Raw genomic sequence first — 9,024 nt, 5'->3', positions numbered from 1 at the left:
CAGATTTACTGTTGACCAATGAAATGATCCCTGCCTCCTTGTGGGCGCGCTCGCCTTAGTTTTAGAGCGTCCCGGCCGGGGCGGGTACTCTTTAACCGGGTTCATCCACTCCCAACCTCCAGGGAAAGCCCTGTAAATTAAATGTTCTTCTCTTGCTTTCTTTACCACTTTTGGAATAAAGGGACTGTTAATTTACACACGTGCGCCATATATATATGATATNNTTTACCACTTTTGGAATAAAGGGACTGTTAATTTACACACGTGCGCCATATATATATGATATCTTTAAATTTAATACTCTTTTGTCCCAGCTCATCAAACGTCTCTGTTACGTCAGCTTTGGGTCGGCCCAGTGCCGTAGAATATACCCGCCCACATACGGAAGTTGCCACAGAAGGCAGAATTTCATCTCGGCGGTGTTTGTTTGTTACTGAGCTCGCGGGACACAGCATCTCATCGCAGTTGGTTTCAGGTAACGTTAAGCTAACTGGAATAAATTGGCAGAAAATAGCTTTGTTGTTTATGCTATGACCGTTAAAAGAGGTTCCTGGTGAGTGATGAGGCACGACTAGGTGTAGCCTATATAGCACATGTCCCCACCAGCTAACGTTATCTTTCGTTAGCTGATAGCTAGTTTTGCTTATGCTAGCTAACAGGCTACAACTGTGGTGTTTTCATTTTATTTTCTTAAGTTGACGTTACCTGCTCATCTGTTTATCGTTAGCAATCGTTTTGGTTAAAGTGGAATTGCCCGGAGCTGCCACCCGTGGTCCCGGGCAGGGCTCGAGACTTGGGATCCACTCACCTATGGTCCCGCCCGGTCCTGACCTGGACAGGTGCTCAAGTGTGGGTGAGAGGAACGGAGAGGACCACGGAGGTGAAATAGTGAAGTTTAAGGATGCCTTCGGTATGTTGTTAGTGTGATTTTTTGGGCACTTTATCAGTCGAGGTCTCCTCCTCTGCAAAGCAAACTGACCCGGTGGCTACAGGTAATAGCGCAGTTTTGAAACCACTGTTTTTCCGAGATGAAGGACTGATTGTTGAGCTGCTGCTAACAGTTAATGGAGTTAACGTCGGATCCCGTTATTTAACCGTTTCAACAATAAATTAAGCAGAGTGACGGACCCAAAGCCTTCAATCTGGCTAAAATACAGCTGAAATGCAAAAAAAAAAATAAATACAAGAATGAAGTTGGGATTTTTTTTTTTTTTTTTTTTTTTTGAAGTTATGTGCTCATCATCTTTTCTGTGTCTTGCAGGCTGCCAGGAGAAGCGGACTGGCCATCAGATATTGTTTGTGGAAATTTGAAAATAAAGTTTGTCAAATTGACTTTTGTCTCTTCATTGTGCACGCTTACACGAAATAGGGTAACAGTCAAGCTAGTTTTGAATGTTAGTATTGATTTCTCACATTGAATGGTGAAATATTTGTAGTTTGAAAAGTCCGATCTAAATGAATAATGGTCGTAGTTAACCAAGCATATGAATAGCCTACGTTTGAACGTGGCGTGGTGGTCATTTTCGATTAAAGGCCGATGTCTCAGCGACGTCTTGGCAATGAGCAAACGTTCTCCCTGCTATGTGTTAACGATCTAAACTTGACACATCGGGCCGACATCGGCCAGATGTGCTATCTGGGGTGAGTGCTGATATAGAGTAGGCTATAACATCACTGGGACTTGTAAGAGTAAAATCACTCCACTCACAGGTGTTATGAATATAAATACAACCGTTAATTAACCAACTGCCACACTCGCTACATTGACGCAAACTGACACTAGCGTTACACCAAGAAGATGGATATTTTCCCCAAAATTACATTTGAATTAAATTATGAGTGGTTGTCAGGAGAGAACGAGGAAAAGGAAAGCCAGGACTCTTCTGTGCAGACCTCCAGGTGTGTTTGAATCCGGCCGTGCCAACATCCAGGTTTGCCAATGTTTCATCAGCCGAACTGGACGAAGTTACACAGCTGCAGATCAATGTAAATACAAAGTAGCTTGTGAGTTCCTGGCGTGTGTGCTGCGTTGCCTGGCAACAGACTGGGGGAACTTTTTTTCGCGGAGCTACATAACATAATTAAATCATTTATTTCATCACCTTTTGTTAACATTTCCTTACTCAGCATTGCTGTTTAAGCTGTTGTTGAACTGTTGTATAAAAACAATATCACATGAGAGGTCGTGACGTTGTACTGTATATCGTCACACGGCTGTAATTGTCTTCGACACTCGGCCTGCGGCCTCGTGCCACAGTGCCCATGACCGAATCACAGCCGTGACGATATACAGTATCACTCCCTCTCGTGAGATATTGCTTAATTAAATACATATATATATATGTGTGTGTGTGTGTGTGTGTATATGTATATATATATGTAAGGGATAATAGTGAGCCGGTGACTGTTGAAAAATAACTCCCGACAGGGGAAGAGGGTGGGAGTGGATGAACCCAGTTAAAGAGTACTCGCCCGGCCGGGACACTCTAAAACTAAGGCGAGCGTGCCCATAAGGAGGCAGGGATCATTTCATTGGTCAACAGTAAATCTGGCATTCTATTGGTTGGGGGATTTTTGACAGGGTTGTTACACAAAAAAGTCCAAGCGCAGGGCAGAAATCTGAGAGCAGAAATTCAACGAGCGCACAGAAACAGTTTGAGCGCGAGGAGAAAAGCTGAAGCTCGAGCAGGAAATCTGTGCAAGCAAATGGTATCTGAGTGCGTGCAACATGGTATCTAAGTGCGAGCACACAGTTTGAGCAGAAACAGAGTAGATCCAAGTGCAAGCAGAGGCTATTTGAGTGCGAGGGCAGGGTTTTTGAATGTGAAATCAATAAATAATGCTCTCAAACTGATAGACCACTCTCTTGAATAAAGATAGGGATAAAGCTCCATAGATTTCCTCTTTAGCTAACTCTAAAAGATCCCATTAGCTTAAATCATGCTTTCTTGGTATGTGATCTTACAGATGAGATGAATCGATCAATCAGTCATTAAACCAAGTTAAACTTTAAGGGTGGCGAAAGGAAACTGCATTGTCTAGATTATCAGTATGAATCTACATGTCTTCATTTTTATATATCTAGAAAAGGTATGTAGCTCAAAAGTATAATTTTGCATTTTTTCTTTAAAAAAAATGTCTCAAACATTGAATTCATGAGCAAAATAGTCATCAATTAACAAACAAGAGACTGAAATAATGATTGACACGTGCCACTTTCTCTTGACACCACTGCTTTCTCTCCTACAGTATTTAAATGGCTAATAAGTGACCACAGATTTTCTCTCAGTGAGAGTGACAGTGTGCCCTCTTTAATCACAAGCTCTATTTTCAGAAAAGAAGATTTAAGAAGCAGAAGCAAACTCATTTGATGTGTTAATCAGCTCCTCCCCACATACTGCTGCTGCTGTCATAAAATACATCACATGTCATTATATCCAACCAAATGTGTTCTGACCTCATAAAAAAAAAGATAATACACACCATACTGATCTTCACCTCCACATGACCTGACGCATATGCTTCCTCTGTCTGAGGTGTGTGAAGCTGACATGTGAACAGGAACACATGCACAGTGATGTCAGTACACGGCCAGTTGGCCCATTTGCATCTGTTGTAGATGAGTCAGATGTTTTTCCTTATTTTTAGAAACAAGTAGATGTTAACAGTCCTGCAGGATTGGCTTCCTATCATCTTGAACCAGTCTGGCCATTCTCCTCTGACCTCTGGCATCAACAAGGCATTTTCACCCAGATACTGATGCTCACTGGATATTTTCTTTTCTTCAGACCATCCTCTGTAAACCATAGAGATGGTTGTGTGTGAAAATGCAAGTAGATCAGCAGTTTCTGAAATACTCAGACCAGCCCATCTGGCACCAACAACCATGCCACATTCAAAATCCCTTAATTGTTCCTCAGTGGTTTCATGTCTTCATCGTGTTTATCTATTTTTTAAGCCTAAACCTAAACTGCTGTAATCCCCAACTAATCTAATGGATTCCTGGCAGTGTCACGGCGTAATGTGAGCCAGACTCCAGAAGGCAAAGCCTTCCTTCATTTGACCTTCATGGCCGAGCTTGAATAAAGAGTGTTAGTGTTAATCTGTGTCTCTGATGGTTCATTAGAGTAATTAAGAGGTCAGTGTAAATGAGTTTGACAGAGTGACCCAGCACGCCGGGGGTACGACTGGGGCCTCGGGCCAGGTCAAGGTCTGACGCCTGGCGAACAGAGTCACTGACACTGTTATGTAACACACCAATTACATCTTGGCTAGGTTTCTCTGCCTTTCTCTGCGGCTGTGACTGGGCGAGCAGGTTGAGCCTCTGTGCACTGCGATGTCATTACATGCCCTTTCACAGTCAGTTTGATCCTGTTTAGCAGTTCACTCCTATCAGACGTTTGTCCTTTTAGTATTAACATGGTTTAACTGCAGAGGCTGCAGTGTGTTCATGTGTGAGAGCGGGATCAAGTGAGAGAGCAGGCCTAGGGATTTTATCAATTGAATGATTTGGAATGAACCCATTGCGTGATTTTTATCAGTAATGACCTAATTATTGATTTCTGTTACATCATGTTGTTACATTTGCTCTGATTATTTCATAACTTATTCACTGAAACATTGTAAGTCTCTTATGATTCATTTGAATTTCTGTATTTTTAAGATTATTTATTCAGCCTACATGATATTGACTTTTTATATACCATGTCTTAGCATGAGCTTGGTGTTTATATTTGAGCTTGAAAGTGAATTCTCAACTTAGGGAACAGAGGCTTGACTAAATAATATTTTTTCTTTTCTCTCCTGCAAGCTCCACAAAAAGCTAGTGATTATTTGACAGATTGCCATGACATGTGGTACAGACGTGCATTAACACAGCTGAACTAAAGTGGTCCATATGGTAAAAACTAGCTTCTAAACATCAGCATGTGTAGCACTGTAATTAGCATTTAGTGCAAAGTACAGTCTCAAAGAACTGCTGGCATGATTGTAGACTCTTTGTCTGTTTGAGTTCTGACAAGTTGGCCTGATTAGAGGAATTTCAGTGGTAGTTTAATCAGGGCAGCTGAGCCTAAAAATAGATCATTGTACAAAATGAGAGCACACAATGGCTATTAATATCTTTGCTCATATTGTATGTGAGAAGGAAGGGACTCTTGATAGGCGTTAGAGCTTCAGAAATATCCTTTGGTAAGGGAAAAAGTGCTGAAAGTCAGTTATAGTTCAAATTCATTTATCTTCTGTGAGGAATTTAATTGGGACAATTCAAATAAATCACAGGATGTACAGTCCAGCAGTGTTTGAAAGTCATTTAAAGTGATTACATATATAAAATATGCTAAACATATATATATATATAGATTTTAAGGGGGGGGGGGGGGGGCACATGGGACATGCCAATCAATGTTTAGGACAAGTGCATTCATACTTTAATCTGTTGCCAATGAGCCTGTTCACCTGTGAGATGTTCCAAACAGGTGTTTTTTGAGCATTTTACAACTTCCCCAGTCTTTTGTTGCCCCTTTTTTGAAATGTGTTGCAAATCAAACTCCGAATAAGAGTATATTTTACAAAAAACAATAAAGCTGATCAGTTTGAACATTAAATATCTTGTCTTTGTCCTGTGATTAATGGAATATAGGTCAAAAAAGATTTGTAAATCTTTGCATTCTCTTTCTTTTATGTCCACACAGTGTCCCAACTTTTTGGTCATGATTTATATTTCTACAGTTACTCATCTGTAGCATACATTCCTGCTTTATCTGTGCTCTCCCCACACCATCCTCACACTAAAGCACAGCTGCCTATAATCTCCCCCAAGTTAACTTTAAAACTAGCTTTGGTGCACTTGTCCGCACACATACACGCTTCACTGGTGGATGAACTGAAATCATATACAGATTTTTAAGCAGGTCAAAAGGTTAATCCCCACATCCGCCAACGTTTTAATCACACCAGATTTCTTTTTTTTTCTGCATATGAGTGAGAGAGAGTAGAAAGGAATGCTGTCCGTCTTTCTCTTTCATCTCTCCCTCATTAAATCATTGACCCGTTTATATAACTGCCTGTGCAGAGCTTGTCATCACTGAGTAAACTCACTTTAGCACCTGTCAAAGCAGGCTTGGCTGTACTCCTGTAGTTCTCACTTTCTCTTGACAGCGCACTGCTCATTTTGCCAGTCATATTTTACTCAGTTACAATTCTTTTAACACTCTGAGACTCTAGATAGTATGTAGATAAATAATCTGAAAGCAGGGAACCTGGAGAGTCATTTGAGTTGAAGTACATCAGGGTGTGTCAAGTTTTTCTAGTCATAAACATTCCCATGCGCAATTAAATCTCATAAGGTGTGGTTGCAATTTTTCAGTTGATACCTTTTGTTCCTGTGACACCCCTCCCAATGTCTTTGAGAATGTTTAAGCCAGTCTCATCAGGCAGCTGGCTGACATGGGAAGGTCGTTACCATGATTAGGCTCACCTGGGCTTCCAAGCTATAAAAGCTGCCTAATCTGTCCACTTGGTCTCTCTCCCTTCCTTTCAGCTGACATCCACTGAGCATCTTTGGTTTTGGTTTGCACCTTCAACACCTCCACAGAACACCTGACACTCACCCATGCATGGCTTTCATGACTGACTTTGCTGATCTACACACTCCATTGATTATTAAGTTAATTTTAGTTTAATAAATTCAGCTTGTTTTAAGTAAATCTTTTGTGTGGACTCCCTTCTTGTCACATATACTGAGCCAGTTTGTGGTGCTAAGTTTAGGCATTTTTGACCACTTGAGCATTAATAAAATTGGACAAAATCCCTCCAAAATACCACATTAAGACACCAAGACCCCAAGGGACACCAAAGAAAAATCCATCCATTTGATTTAGTATCAAAAACTTTTATGACATTTGGAAATTAAAGAATTGCATTCTTCAGTGATTGGACAATGAGCACTACTTTTCTCCGTCTATGCTTTCCAGTCATACCCAATTTATGTAATTCTTAGACTGCTGAGGGACCCCAGTATCCAGAAATATATAAAAAAAATATTCAAGTTCAGTGTGTGTGAATAACACATTTGTAATGCATGACAAAAACTGAATAGGACTAGCATAAAGCGAGCATGTCTGCAAAGGGGAGACTCGTTGTGGGTAGCCATAAAACTCATTTTCATTTGGATATCTTGAAGTGAAAGGTCAAGGAACACCTGTGGAAATGTCCATGCCAGTTTTTGGAGCAATATTTAGCCCTCTTCCCCACAAGCTATAGCATGACAGCCCGCTAAGGTCCTCTGACAGGCTGTAATGTTGGCTGAAATCGCTGGCAGTCCCGCAGGTCTTCTAGGGTTAATCAATTTAAAAGGAAAAAAACAAAATTAAAACCTAATGAACATATTGCACAAAACATTCTGGTATGACTGATTGGTGCTCTCTCAGGGAATAGGTGAAAACTGAATAGCACCATGTACCTTGGTCACAACAGTGCTGACTGGTTTCAACCACCTCTCTGTGTTCACAGCCTGAGGCAGCAGCATCCACTGCATGCTTGTAATCTAAACTGTGTGATGGAGAATGGAGTAGTTCTCAGATGGCAGTGAGAGGATGCAGTGGTGCAGGGGATCCTATGTAGGAGTCATCGGATAATTAGCCTGCAGACCACATCACATTGGTCTGCACATTGGTTGTGTTCGCTAATTTGACTTCTGAACCAAAGTCAGAGGACAAGGACAAGGCTTATAAATATCAAATAGCCAAGAGGAAAGTGCAGCTGTGGTAGTGAAACATAAATTTGGTTTGTACTGACCTACATATGCAGAAGAGCTGTGGAGTTAGCTGCTCTCCATTATTGTAATAAGTGACAGTGCTGCTGTTGCAGATAATGACTGAACTGCTGAGAGATAAGGAAATGAGTTGATGGCAGCAAACAAACGAGTGAAATTATTTTGCATCACACATGACCTTGAACCTTACTTGGTAAAGAATGACTGTGCAATGCAAGGTAAAGAATTGTTGTTTTTGGAGGTGACACATACATCAATCATAGGACTGTGTGCTTTGAGTGAAGTGGGCTCCACGAAAGCCTCGTTTCCACCAAGCAGTTTGGTTTAGGATGGTTGAGTTTGGTACATACTAGAATGATTATTTTGCGTTTCCATGGTGAAAAGTTGGGGGTGGTACCAATAGAACGGCACCTCTGTCGGGGTACCTAGCACACTGATCCAGTACTTAAAGGTGAAGCATTGCAGTCCATTGATTGGTCAACAGAGAATCGACACCCTTGCTCAGGGATGAGTTGTGGCTGATTTTGAAGCTTATGTAAACACTGCTCATACCGAATATGTTTTTCATACATTTGTAAAATCTAACTTACTGAATAAAAGGATATTTTGCTGCCTTTTCATTTTTACTGGTTACAGTTAGCAGCTATAGACTGAGAAAAATGATTTAATTCACTGTATCAACTGCTGGCAGCTACCTGAAACGTATTAGGTGGATTGTGTACTTGCATGTTACTCAATGCATGGGTTCACCTGCGTAAGCAACCTAACTATACATCACCTCCAAAACTTTCAAACTCAGCAGTTAGACTGTCGACCAAAACAAATGATCCTAACACATCACACCTATTTTGGCTTCCCTGCATTGGCTTCCAGTCTCTTTAAGAATCAGTTTTAAAATTCTTTTAATCACATGCAAGACTCTCAATGATTTGGCACCAGAGTACATGACTGAACTTCTCACACTGTACCGTACAAAAAGGCCCCTCAGGTCTGCTAGTCTGGGTCTTCTAACTGTTCCAGAGTCCAGGTTAAAAACAAAGGGCGATCGAGCCTTCTCAGTTCTTGCTCCTGGGCTTTGGAACAGCCTCCCACTGAGCATTAGATCAGCTGACTCTGTTCATGTCAAACTTACTTTTACAGATTGGCCTTTCCTGACAGTTGATAGACTTATTGTGTGTATTGGAGTGTATATATGTATTCGCAGCCATGTGTATATGTATGCATGCTTACAGGTATATATGTGTTTAAGT

The sequence above is a fragment of the Epinephelus moara genome, chromosome 24 (genome assembly GCF_006386435.1).
Source record: "Epinephelus moara isolate mb chromosome 24, YSFRI_EMoa_1.0, whole genome shotgun sequence".
Classification (NCBI taxonomy): domain Eukaryota; kingdom Metazoa; phylum Chordata; class Actinopteri; order Perciformes; family Serranidae; genus Epinephelus; species Epinephelus moara.
Note: the sequence above shows the minus strand (reverse complement) of the source record.